Source organism: Strigops habroptila, chromosome 5 (assembly GCF_004027225.2).
Source record: "Strigops habroptila isolate Jane chromosome 5, bStrHab1.2.pri, whole genome shotgun sequence".
NCBI lineage: Eukaryota > Metazoa > Chordata > Aves > Psittaciformes > Psittacidae > Strigops > Strigops habroptila.
In genome coordinates, this window is record NC_044281.2 from 18,598,080 (window position 1) to 18,612,361 (window position 14,282).

Here is a 14,282-nt window from a genome sequence, read left to right on the forward strand (position 1 = left end):
CTCTGTGGGGGACCATGCCAGGATGTGCTGGCTTTGCCGGGACATGGCCCACAGACCAACTGGAAGCATTGGGCTCTACCAAAATGTCTGTGACTAATATCACCTCCCTCAAGGGGCCTGTGCTGTAGTCTCTCCCTTACCCTGGGGCAGCCACAATTTTTCAGGCTGAGCAGGAGGGTTTTAGGAGGCCCCTGATGCTTTCCTCTGCATAGTTCTCTTAGGTCACTGCCGCAGTGCAGCCTCGCAGGGGAGCCAGCCAGCTTTGCTGAATAGTCCATAAATTGGACTGTAAGGTGGGTCTGCTCTGTTAGCAGCAACTTTTCAGACAGCCAGGCTTCAAAATACAACAGAGCTGGGGTTTTCTATTGTGCATAGGTAACACTCTCAGAGCTATAAACCATATACCTAGCTGTAAATTTAATTATTCTGTTTTCTGAGTGCCTGGCCTTTTGCTAATGGGAGAAGAAAGAAACAAAACATGTGCAGAGTGGGATACAGACAAATGACTACCAGTTCAGTTATATTCTCGTTTTCTTGAGTGAAACTTCTACGAATGAGGGAGACCTGGTGCCAAGCAGCTTCAAGCCAGAATATCATACTAATGCCTCCACTTTCAATCCCAACCTGCACATCTGGGGCTTATCCTGGTTGCCAGTTTCCAAGCGTGTTACGGGAACTTGCATAGCCAAGGCATGGGAAGCCTAGCTCCTTTTACTTGTGTAGCTGTGGGGACAACAAGGTGTTCCCAGAACCTTTTGAGGTAGAGGTGTTGCTTTATGTCCTTCAAGAGCAGTCTCTTGCAGTTTCAGCAGCTGATGAAACCAGGTTTTGATGATCGGCAACATAGGTAATTATATTTCTAGATCAGCAGTTTAAGACAGGTGAGCTGTGACTAAACATTGCTTTCTATGAGATTTAGCATAGTCTAAGTGCAATGAGCCGGTAATCCCAGATCTGCAAGACAAAAGTTCCTGCTCAAAATGGCATTGAATGACTTCCATGCTGAAACGCATCATGCAGTAGTTAGATTGTGAATGAGGATTGAAACTGTTCACTGGTGGCTAATGAGTGATTCTTTCAAACCAGGGCCAACACTAGGCACAGTGAACAGTCTTGCTTGGATGTGCCCCAGGTAGCTACCCCATACATGTGAGTGACATGTAGGATCTCTCAACAGGGCTGAATTTTTTTCAGTGTCTAAGGAAATGGAGACCTTTACTCTTGAAGACTTATCTGGATGCTTTTCATTGTCCCTGCAATTCTCTGTTCCTTTTTTTAAACTACTGTTCTCCTAATTCATAGTAATTGCATAGACAATTAAATGAGAATGTAGCATGCATTGGATATACATATTCATATCATGAGCCTCCCTTTCTCCTGATTATTCTTGGGAGGCTATTGTTTTCAATAAATATTAATGAAAGAAAAAACACATGATCTGATCTTGCATATGATCTGATCTTGCTCACCTTACTCTGGTGTAGTTCCGATCTCAGTATGGGATTGTTGGCACCTGTACATCAGTAAGGAATCAAAGGTCTCACCCATTAGACAGTGGAGAAGCTGCTTCTATTTTATAATTGCCCAGCAAGTATGCACAGACCCAGATTTGTGGCTATATTTGGCAACCAGATATTCCTGATGTGGAATATACCACCCATGGGAGGAATGCAAGAAATGGACTAAAGTTCCCATTCACAGGGACTTATTTTCTGTTGGGGGAGAGGTCATGAGCTTTGCATAGGATGCCCCAAGTATAAAATACTTCACAGCTCTCTTGTCTCCAGTGAAATCATGCCAGTATATATACTCCTGTATTGTCCTGCATGTAGCTAGCTCCCTCTCTATTTTCTACCTAATCACAAATTTTCAGTCCTTCCAATATGAGTATTCAGAACGTACAGGGGAAATAAACTAAGCAGAAGTAACAGCTTGAAAATGTATGGCCTGTGTCAGACGAAAAGCTTTTCTTGTTGTTGAATATTGTTTTTGTGGCTGTAAAACATGTGGATATTGTGCATCATGATTTCTAAGGTATAGATTGCTTTGTTCACATGTCCATATACATGTGTGCATATAAGTACACTAATGCTGATGGGAAGTCTGAATATAAAGTGGTATTTGGATTTAAGTGTGATCTTTTAAAAACAGTTGATGTTTCCTACTGTAATAACGAAGTATATAAAAATTCATCAAATAATTGTTCAAATCTGAAGCTTTGTAAACTTCAAGACTCAGGCTAATGCTAAAGACAAATTGCTCAATAATAAATGTGTTTTATTATTGCCATCATAGCAATGCTTATGTGTTGAAAAAGGTACTTTGAGGCTAGGTATGCCATTGGCAACGTATAACAAGCACCGCTCTGGAAAAACAGCTAGGCAGTTTTTACTGGGCAAAGTGTTGAAAGCACTCTTTGGGATGATAGCATACATTGTTTCTTATGTTGGTGGACTTGTTAAGTAATTCCATATTTTGATCAAGTCAAAAAGAAACTGTGTCTCAAGCTTATTGTATAAAAGCTACCTAAGAGATTAGGGTTTATGTGAAATTGTAAGCAATGACCAGTGCTGTTCCTTTTAATAAAACTTCCTTTTTGGTTTCTAAGAACATATTAAGGTTGTTAGAAATATCTATAATGATATGAAGGGATTTCTACAAAGGTAGAGTTTTCTTTTTAGAAATATGTCTTATGATACATATCATAATACGCGTGCAGTGCAGAGCTCTTCTTCAGGAGTCTGTTAATGTCTGTATTACTGAGGCAGGGAAGACAAGTAACTTTGAGAGCAAGGTTTGTCAGTTCAGTACTTCTCAAGTTCTTATTTATATAGCTGTCCTCTGAAAGGGTAACCTGTGACTAAAACCAAGGGTGACAGCTGAAAATGTAATGTCTCATATGCATGTAGCTGTGTAAAGGATTTTGTCCCAGAGTTTGTGGGGTTTGGTTTTGCTTTGCCTTTTTTTCCACCCTGGTTTCAGGCAGGGCTGGAGCAGCGTGAAAACTCATCTTCCACACACACATGAATACAGAGAAGGGGATTTGCCAGAAAAGGTCCTGCATGAACAACAAGATGTATGATTCTCCCACCCCAAGGCATGTGTTAATATTTCATTGTTCTGAAGAAACGTAGTGGGCAACATTAAATATTTAGATCTCTCTCCAAAGCCACACAGATGCCACCAGGATACCTAGCTCTACATCACACATGCTCTAATTCACCCCAAACACCCACTGCTTACTAATTTTCAGCCCCCGTCTGTGCTGATAATGAGCAAGAGGAAATGGAAACAGCAGGGATTATATGCTACTGAGAAGTCCCAGTTTCCAGGCCCGGTTGTAATTCTTTCAACAAACTCTTGCTGACTGTGCTCCTGCTTTGAAGTTTGAACACCTCTGTATTAGTGCTTGACTCTGGTGATTTGGCAAACAGATTTGGGGTTTGGTTTTTGTAGTTGCATATTAGCAGCTCCACACGATGGCTTACTCTTGCACTCACATGCGTTGTCCCACTTGAGGCAAAGAGCAGTACAGATCATTTTGCCCAGTCTCTGAGATGTTAACTGCTTATATTTGCTGGTGACAGCTGCCAGATAGAAAACAGTCCCCGCCATATCCACTAGTGTGTGTGTGCATAGTCTTAGCCATATCAGCGAAGTGGCTGAGTTTATGTATAATGAATAAATAGGGCCTATTTCTATAAGGCAAGTGGTATGTGTGGGTTTTGAATGCTGGGATTCAGCATGCTCCATTAGCCTGGGTCACCATGTCTGGTAAACTCAAATGTGTGGATGTAATGTAATGCATGTTTCTAATCTAAACCAGAAATCTCAGAGCCTGTGATTGCCTTTTTAACCCTGTAGCCCAGGACAACAAATTATTTGTGTAAACAGATTTACAGCTTTGTCTATTAACATCCCTGTGTAGCTTATCTGTCAGGCACTGTGCAACTTGTTATTGCTGCTGGGGTGGTCCTTTATCCATAAATCAAACGCTGTTTGATCTTGTGGCAATTGAGGGGAAGTCAGTTCACTGTTTTGAAAACAGCTCATGCCATCTGCAGGGTTACCAGCACATGTCTCCATTAGGTAGCCAGGTGTACATAAAGAAGAGCTTCAGGTATGCTTTTCACTCAGTTGATAGAGATGGTTTTGTCTTGTTTATATACAAGGTGAGATACAGCATTACTTACTATGTGATAAGCCAAATGCTTCTAAGTAAGATTACTGTCAAAAAGCCTGTTGAGGCTTTGATCCTCTGGAAGGTGCCAGTTAACAGATCCCTCATCTGTTACAAGGATGGAAAAATAAGCAGTTTGTTCAGAGGACAGAATTTATCAGGCTTCAGATGTTTCCTTCCTGTCTTAATGGTCCGTGGTCAGAGCTGACAGATCCTCTGGTGTCTGTGGTGGCTCAGCAAAACCTGCTGTGCCAGAGCAATGTGGACATGGTGGGTCCCCCCCTCCGGTGTCACACAGCTGCCTTTGCTGTCCCTTCTCTATGGCGCCACTGAAGGGGCTGCCGAGGTGCTGCTGCACTCTGAACTTGGCTGAAGCAACACCCTGGGAGGCTGTTTTCCTTGGGCATAGCTTAAAAGCAGCTGGGAGACTGCTGTGAATTACCTGCTGGGCAAACAAATTCCTCCCATCTTGAACAACCCCGAGTGTCTGGGGGGGATATAAAAGTACAGTTGCCCCACCAGTGACTCCCAAGTACAGTTCTGGCACGGTCCAATGTAAGCAGCTAGATCCTTGCATGGAGGTTGACACATTAAAAGTGACTTTGTAAACGTAGTCCCTTCTTAAAACGGATAGAAATAACCCATCTCTTGTGAGGGATTTGGGCTGCCTGAAAGCCCCTGGGTGAGCAGCTGGGGGAACACAAAGAGGCAGTGTGCTGAGAGCAAACATGGCCACTTCTTGAACTCTTCAACTTCCCCTCAGCGCCTCTGAAGCTTGGGGTCCAGCGTATCGTGTCTCTGCATGCTTACCGAGGGGAAAATGCTTAAGCTGCATGCGTCTCGCAGTGCTCTCGAGTGTCTTCCAGTGTAAATAATACCACTTGGCCCAAAACTGTAAATGGGGCAGAGCAGGTACATCTGTGGACATGTGTTTGCACATGCTCTCCTGCTACAACCGCAGGAGCTCGGATGTGCACGCACAAGTAAGCGTGTGTGCGCCCAAAACGCACCCATTTTGTGGACTACTCTTGTTTTTCAGTCATGCATGTATTTCCTTTTGTGTGGGTATCCTCTGTGTGTTTACACATAAAATACATCTTTTATTAGATGGGTGTGATCTGTTCAATACTTTGCTGCTGCTCTGTGAAATCCTGTTGTTTGTCACTGCCTCTTTGCCAGAGGTCACTACTCCTGCATCTCTGTGGGTAGAGGGGATCATCAAAACCATTGGTGCTGACTTTCTAGCAATATCAGTCAGATTATTTTAACCCACGGATAAAAATTATTGGAAGTAATTTGGCTTGTTTGATAATAGTAAACTAGTGAGCAGTTGTAGGAAGCCCCAAAGCAGCAGATGGGGAGGTAATCCCTGGCTGGTGATCACCAGGACGCTGCTCACGACACTGATGTGTTCATCTGGCACAGTTTAATTTAAAAGATGACAGTTTTAATGGAAACCTCTCAATTTATGTAGAAATTACATAGAACACCTCAACCAGCGGGCACAGAAGCAGCTCCTGTCGCTTTGCTCTGGGCCTCTCGCTGTAAGCTGTGGTTCTGTGTTACAGCCTGGGTAGCAGCAGAGCCAGCTCTATGGTAGCGGTTGTCCCCTGCTGCCTGAGAGTGAGAAAAAGAAAACTAATCCACTTTTGAACACTGGATTAGTTCTTCAATATAGTCCATGGCACAGGTGGTGGAACCACTGTGCCGGCACACCTGAGACAGCGTGGGGCACGGGGGAAAAATGCATGACAGTGGAAGGACAGACATAAACAAGTGTTGCTGCTGAAAGCTTTGCAGCCCAAATGCACAACATCGCTGTCTGTTTGTTCACTCTCTTCCTGCCTTCAGGTTCTTCACACCCACACTTAGGTGAAGCTAAATCCAATCAGTGCCTCAGCACAGATGTTTACAATCAGTTTCCAACCCCTCTGGCAGTGTAACCCATCCACCCTCACTCAGTCCTTGCCAGGCCGATCAGTGCCTCAGGCACTGGCTGTTGTTATTTCAACTCTCACTAAATAAAGGGACGTCTAATTGATCTCTGCCCCCTCCTTTAGCCTAATTGAAGGGTGTTTAATATGCTCCACAAGGAGCGTCTTCCAGCAGAGCAGTATCTCCTTCCTGGTCCTGGTAAGACCATTCTGCCTCTCCTTTGGTATGGTAGTCTTCAAACCTAAAAGATATATGGATGCACACTCCTACAGCTGAGAAGAGAACCTGTAACTCTTTTGAAGTGATAAACCTGTTTTCATAGGATTCAAGCTGCTGTGGAAGCTGTTTGCCATATGGTGAGGCACTGGAACAGGTTGCCCGAGGAAGCTGTGGCTGCCCCATCCCTGGCAGTGTTCAAGGCCAGGTTGGACACAGGGGCTTGGAGCAACCTGGTCTAGTGGAAGGTGTCCCTGCCCATGGCAAGGGGTTGGAACTAGATGACCTTAAGGTCCTTTCCAACCCAAACCATTCAGTGATTCTATACTCAAAAATATTTCTGAAATTGCAGCTAACTGCATCTATTCAAATACATCAATTCTCTAACACTAAAAATTTGATAAGCAAATATCCTTGAACTGAAATTTCCCACGCCTGCGGTGCAGTTACATTCTCCACTATTGCGTTTGTTTCCTCTTCAAAAGAAGAGTGGGGGCACTGAGCATACTGTAACAGAATCACATTCAGTGTTTGGTAGTAATACAAAGAAATAGTACAAAAAGGTCCATTGAATCATGGAGTGACTCAGAAGGCAATAGAGAGCTCTTTGGCTATGCAGAAATGTCAGTGGTTTAGCATAAGAGCAGAAACCTCTTAAACGTGCTGTAAGGGACAGATAATTTCTTCATCTGGTTTTAACGAGTAAGTGAAGCAAGCCTAGCAAGGTGCAGTGAGGAAGTGTGGTGTCACGTGCCGCTCTACAGGAAACGAGATTGAAGCTACTGGGAAAGTTCAGAACTAGGCGACCTCCAGCACATTCAAACAGCACAGGTTAGTTCCCTTAGAATGTCTTTTAACTATCCTGCAGGGGTTCTGCAAACATGTTTTCACAGATTTTTGGCAGGAGTGGGTAAGCAGTGGTCTATATGGCAGTTGTGCTAGCAGGTAGTGAGTGATCTGGGCTTTCAGAGCGGGACCGTATGGGGCAACAATAGGAAGCGTATCTGTAAGTTGGCTTGGTTTGTGAGAAGCTTGGAGCCTGCCTTGCTGTACAATGGCAGTGTGGACCTGAGTCACATTAGAAATATGAATGAAATCTTCTCTGTCTTGTTAAGACTCTCGTAATGAGCAAAGGGTCTGGATTTTGAATAGAAGTGTTCAGTGTTAATACATGCCAGAGAGTGCTTTTATAAGCACAGGTTAAACTTACTGACTGTAGTGAGAACTTCACTTTTTTTTGTTTCGGCTGTACCATTCTATAGCTGTTCTGTTTGATTTTACTGGTGTAGTCTCTTGCTAAGGTTTTCTCTCATTCCTGGTGACTTCTGTTGAGGAATTCCCTCCCAGCTTTTCTCTGCTGGAAGGTTTTGGGTTGGGAAAGCACGGTATTGGGGATGAAACAGCACCAGTTTAGCGCTGGAAAACTTGGGAGCTCTCAGAGTGAGGCTGTTTAATGTACGTTTTGTATTCATGCGCAAAAATACATTTGTTACTTTTAAATATTACTAGGCAATTGCGATTAATTAAAAATGTTGAATGCAAAGTTGGAGTGAAAGTTACAAAGAAAATAAACTTTAGGATGATAAAATGTAGCATAGAGTAGTAGTAGTGCTGCACAGAATCTGAACTAAAACCAAATCTCAGCAGCACAGGCACACATGGTGCTGGGAGGAGGAGGTGATGGCTGCGCAGCCCGCCCAGGTAACAATGGTGGAAGGCAAAGGTGCTTGCTCTATGCAGTGTCCCTTGCTCACTGGGCAAGGTCACAGCTTGCAAGGTGGAGGGGCTTGGACCGTGGTAATGGCAGTGATCTAGCATGAAATGCAGGTGTTCGGAATGGCACATGTTCTATCAAGGGCATGCCAGACATTAAAATCAGAGAATTGAGTGTCAGGCAAGTATTCCTAAAACTGCCCATACTTCTTCCTGAATATTTTTTTATATTTCCTTGATTCTGTAGAAAACCACACTAAGTTGTGCTGCTCTTTTGCCCTCTTCATACCTCTTAGTGCATTCATTCTGATCTCAGCATAAAAACATCTACATAAAATGAGCGCAGCAGCTCAGGAAGGACTGGGCTGCATGAGCTGGGAAGTCCTTGTTTCCTCTTGCCCAGGGAGGTGGATGCTGGGCCTGGCTCTGCTGCAGCATGCTGAGGGTCTCAGCAGTTTGGGAATAGCACAGCCCTGTTTCTGGGAAATTAACACTTCAGTGACTCTTGCACTCTGAAGCCTTTGCAGAGCTTGCTCTTGCGTTTTGAGCTTGGACTTTTACATTCAGAAGGCTCTGGCCTTAGCTGGGCTCCTCTGCATCTGTAAAACCAGCAAGTTTTGCAAAGAGAGCCAAAGTATTGCCCAAAATCAGCCTTAGTGCTTTATTAGAGTTTATAGCCTTCACCAGAGCACTGTGAAACTCAACTCTGTTTGACTAAGAATATGATTTAAAAGCAATTTGGTAAAATCCCACTGCAGACGTTTGCATTTCAGCCTAATTCTGCCTTGTAGCGGCTGATCTCAAATAGATTAGGAGTTGTTTTAAGATAAATATAATGGCTCATAAATAGTATATTTGAGCCTCCATGCAGAGGTTTGCGCCAGGTATTTGAAACTGAATTAAAAACCCAGGTACACTTTCCTAAATAAAAAAAGCCTAACACTTTCACTCTGCTACCAGGAGTAAGCACATGCAACCAGGACTGACAGAGGGAAAGAGAGGGAGAGGGCGTAGGAGAGGGGGAATTTCTGAATGGGCCCATCCCACCAGCTTGCACTATGAAAACCAGGGAAAGAATGTTTCTTTCCCTAGCAAATTAAAAAGGAAATCTGCAAAAAGAGGAAAGAGAATGAAGAATACAGACTAAACAAAATGAAATAAATACGGATTGGAATGAGAGAGAAGGAAATACGCACACAAAAAAAGAAAATAGTAAAAAATGAAACCAGATGGGGACAAATTATGTGCTCAGGGAAGAATCCCTCCTCTTTTACTGAACTTCAGAAGGAAAAGAGACTTTGTGTGTGTTTGCACATAATCATAGCACCTATGGAAGAAAAATTCTTTTTTTATGTATTTTTTTTTATTATTATTTATTTTGGTTTCTTTCCCTTGGGCAGTATTATTATAAAAGTTTAAGTTTGACAGAGCTTCAAAGTTAGATGAAAGCAACTTTAAAGTATCCTTAATTCTGCAAACAAACAGAATAAACCACTCAGAATGCCACTTGAATCACTGGCCAGTTTTGCTCCCCAAAAGCTACTCAGCTGCATTGCTCTGTTGACTTTGTGCCCACTGTGCACTTGGATCCATGGCACAGGGTTGTCCTGCTCTCTGCAAGCAGAAAAAGAAAGAGTTAAGATGTGCAATGCCAGGTAATGCAAACCTGAACTACACAGACCAGCTTCAGAGAGTTTATGGCAGGATCCCTTTGTGGGTTTCATTTCACTGCAGTGTATGCAAAGGTTACATACCAGTAAGGAATTGGAGTCTTGAGACTTTGATCTCTTAGCAGAAAAGAAATCCATAAAATGCTGAATGATTATTGTTCTTACATTTTATTTTAAATTGACTGGATTGTTGAAGACATTTTGTTGTTTTAATTTTAAGTGCATCGAATGAACATGGGTATCTTTTGCTGAGACATTATTCCTTATTTGCAGCATGTCTCTGCCACATCTTGCTGGCCATTCTCTCCTCCTTCGCTCATCTCCCCCAACCCCCTCCCCCGAATGGAGGTTCTGCAGATCATTTCTCTAATTAGTTGTTAAAAGCATCTAGAGGTTGGGGGAGTTCAGTTTTACTTTTCTTTAGTTGATTTGTTTCAGCTTTTACATGCATTTTTCTCTAGCCTAAACTATAGAAACCTCGCTATTACAAGACTGGTTGGTGAACCATAGCCCTTTTAACAGGAGCAGCTAACTGTAGGAGTGGATAACTCCATTCAGTCTTACCGACACATTCATCCACACGTGTTTAGGCTTTTCTGCTTTCATTCCACCATTTATACTGGCTTTTACTATGCTATGCTGAAGTCAGGTGTATTATCTTAACTTTGTTTGAGAACAAATTGGGCCCTTTGGCCTCAGAGACTGATACGGAGAACACAGTCAGTGTGTTTTCCTGTTCTAATTCCTCTTTAGATGGAGGTGGGCTCCTCTTTACATACTACCAGTTTCTCATGCAGAATTTCTACTTGCACAAGGAAGTGCGTAATGGATACCCAGGCTCTGTGGCTTCATACTTAATAGTTCCTTTTATTTCTTTCTTGCAGGAATGTGCAGGGAAATGTCACTGTGATCTAATTAACTTCAGCAAGTATATTCTGGACTGAATTTGCCAGGCTTCCTATTCTGTGCGAGCATCCCTCCTGCTGGTGACAAGGTACAGAGCCCGAGGGGTTTGCACCAAGAGAGGGATGGGAGTGGGGAGGAGTCACTGTGCGATCAGCAGCACGGGGGAACATGTCTCTGGTGTGTGTCATCCCTGACCTATAACAACCAGAAGGCATAGAGCCATCTCATGTCTTGGTTTGCAGTGTGACCATGTAAGAGCCATTCTCCTCCAGGGCAGGATTAATGGCAATGCCAGTTTACTGGCATGCTCTCATGTGCCACAGCTTTCCCAATGTCAGATTTAGGTGCCTTAGGTTACATCAGATTTTCTGCCAAATACACAAGCTTTTAACATGTGCAGTGGGGATTTTTTCATTCCAGTAGCACAGGAATAACAGTGGAGGGATTTAAGACTTCACAAGTAGGTCAGGAGACCTAAGATATGATTTAACCAGGTATTGTGAATTCCTAGTTGTCCTGACTTAGAGCAAATGACATTACACTTGAAAACTGCATGGTGGAGGCTGCAATGTTCAGACTTTGGTGCTACTGAACAGAAATAGCATGAAAAAGTCCACTGAGATACATAGTGAATCAGAAAGAAAGACGTAACAGTGAGTTTAATTTTTCTTTTTTCTTTTTCTTTTTCCTTTTTCCTTTTTTCTTTATTTATTTCATTGCAGCAGAGGCTCAAGCAGAAAACTTGTGCTGTAGATAGGCTATAATGTACTTACCTAGAGCTGGTGCAGTCCAGCAGATCAGATATTATTTCCTATCTCAAATGCAGTGTGTTTTAAGCATTGACTGTGGCTTACTGTGATTAGTGGGACAGGTGGAAACTGATGCTGCAAGGGTACCAGAGGCACTTGGCATTTTGTTTGGTTCTCTGGTTTTGAGCACAAAACCATTCTGGACTTTGACATGGTCCATTGCTGGTCCAGGTGTGTTGGTGCTTTGGTGTAGTTTCAGCGGTGTGTTTGCTTTGGAAACCACAGTCTGGAGAAATCTGGGTGCTGGGCTTGGGAGACATGAGAGGGAAGAGTTAACCCAGGGAGCAGACAAAGGTCTTGCTCCATTTGTGGCTCCACAAGTCATACCGAGCGTGATGAACTGCTGCCACAATGAGAATTGGTGCAAAGCCTAGTATTGTGAGAGTTATTCCACATTAGAGGACCAAAAAAGATGGTACTACTGTGTGATTAGTAGCCAAACATACCTGTTTGGACACTGTGGGTTACAAAGCATGGCCTGTTTGAAGGAGGGAAACATGCATATAGGGAAAATATGAGTATTTTTAAATTGACATTTATATTTTATTTCAAATCGGTAAATCAGATACTGCAAAAGAACATACAATGCAATACAGAGATAAAGATGTTGAATTGTCACCCTCATCCATTCCAGATATGATATGGGATTATGGAACACCTTGGAACACTTAGTAATGATGAGAGACAGACCAGATACAGCCTGTGAAGAAAGACTGGAGGAAATATGATTGCTTAGCCTAAAGAAGAGAGATCAGAGGCATGTAAAAAGTTTTCAAGTAGAGGAAAGGAATAAATTGTTGTACATCAGTTGTAAATAGGATCAGAAATAGCAAATGAAATCACAGCAAAGGCTGTGATTAGGTACTGGGAAAAGCCTCATTAGCTGTAAGGCTAAGTAGATAACTGAGGAGTATAGCAGAATTTCAGTCACTGGAGATTTTTAGGGAGAGAAGAGATAAATACCTGCCAGGAGTGATATAATCAACAGTGAGTGACTCAGGGGAAGGGTAGCCCTGCTGTCTGTCATTCTGTATTTCAGTCTCCTTGTTGACAGTGACTTTAAATTGTTCTGGTTATTGATGAAAGCTGAATAGTTATTTTAAAGGCAATAAACACTTCCATATGTATGGTACAGTATATCCCATACTCCAATTTTCAGGGAGAGAAGGTGACCTGCTGTTCCTGAGTTTCCTGAGGAGATTTTGCTCTCATAATTTGGAAGTCAATAGATAAAATGAGTGCATTATACTGTGCACTGTGGGAAAGTATTGAATTGTTATCGCTAGCAGGTGGCAGGGTAAGGACCACGTCTGCTCCCAGTGTAAAAGGGAGACCTGGAAAGGCAGGCTGTGCTGCTTTCTCAGGGGGACAGTTGCGAGAAGACAGGAAACTGCTCATTTTTATCATGGATCTCGAAACTCTGGTGCTAACGGCAAACTTTAAGTTCACACTACAGTGCAAAACTTTAGTTTGGTCTGCATTGAACAGTGTTTCCTACTAGCAAGTTTTGGTGGGTCACGGCTCTCCTGAAGCAGCGTTTGGCTGCAGAGTTCAGGCTTTGTTCACATAGCAGCCCTGATGCTGCCATACCCCTTCTGTGCAGAAGCGAGGCTTTTCCTCTGTATGGTGGTGCCTTGACCAGTACCACCTGTAACACAGTGCTCTGTGAGCCAGCCTGCTTATAAGGGCCTTGGCAGATGATACAGTAAGAAGACAGAGATCCTTGCACCATCACTTGTTTGAGGACTGCCAGTCATCAGGACTGCAGTTTAAGAGAGAAAGTATATTTCGTGAGAGTAAAAATGTCTTATGACTCAACAAGACCAATGCAAGCTTCCTTTCAGCTGTGGATTTGATCCAGATACGGCAGCTTTCTGAGTTTGGAAAAAGTTTTATTTTTATCTTGAAGCTTGTGGCCTCAGATTTGAAGTGATTCTTAACTCTCTGTTTAATTACCAATTCTGCTTTTGAAAGCAGAGATGTTAAGAGTCGTATTTCAGTCTGCCATATGCTAAACTTAGTCTTTAAACTTACTTAAAATAAATCCAATTTGGTTTTGCCCATGCGAGCTAACCAAACCGTTCAGTTTGATCAGGGTTTCAGCCGTATTTACAGAATTCAGCAGATGTGATACTAACTTTAGCTGGGGTTTAACAACTGTGACAGCCACTCTTACTACAAAGAAATTAAAGAGGAAATCAGATGCCACCCTCCAATACCTGCTGTTTCAGGGCACCTGCACTGAGCCAGCCTGCAGTGACCCATTTGTTTTCTTCTCTGAGTTTTTGGTAGATTGACATTATCAAAGACAAATTTGAGAAGTCCTGTGGAGTAGCAGGACTTGCCAATGAATGTTCTAAAGAGGAAATGCAAGTGTTGAATGATGGTATGTGGCTGCTTTTGGCTTTGTGGGTATCTATTTCCGTGGCAGTGGTATGCCATACATACTGGTTTGGGGTTTTTTTCTTTAGATTAAACAGCACAAAACTACTACTTTTTATACAAAAAGCTGCATTTGGAATACCAGCAAGAGCTCAGCTAGATCTGCTCTCTTGCATGGAGGCAATAACCTCTAAAACCAGCTGCTCCCTGGGCTCCCAATGAACTCCTGTCTCAGAGCTGCCAGCTACCACAAAGGGTGCGATGCAGGCTTCCAAAAACCTGGCAGGAAGCAGGAGCCACTGCCGGCCCCAGAGCAACTGGCTGTAATTCCTTGTCTCTCATTGAGCAATGGCTTGCAGGTCCCACCAAGTTCAGGCAAGATGCGGATCTGTCCCTCTTAGCATAATCACCTGCCTAGCACATCTGCCCAGGTCTGACCTGTGCAGTCAGCTAGATAGGACTTTGTGATGT

At 43.0% G+C, this 14,282-nt stretch overlaps 1 protein-coding gene across 2 annotated transcripts in view; it reads left to right on the forward strand.

Moving 5' to 3' along the window:
* Positions 1-14,282, forward strand: part of WIPF1 (WAS/WASL interacting protein family member 1) — a 56,390-nt gene that overhangs the window by 10,414 nt on the left and 31,694 nt on the right. The window contains exon 2 of one of the 2 annotated variants that reach the window (XM_030487925.1): positions 10,599-10,708. The exons of the other annotated variant lie outside the window; for it this stretch is intronic. The gene's annotated coding sequence lies outside the window, so the exon portion shown is untranslated. The remainder of the gene's footprint in view (positions 1-10,598; positions 10,709-14,282) is intronic. 2 annotated transcript variants of the gene reach the window in all.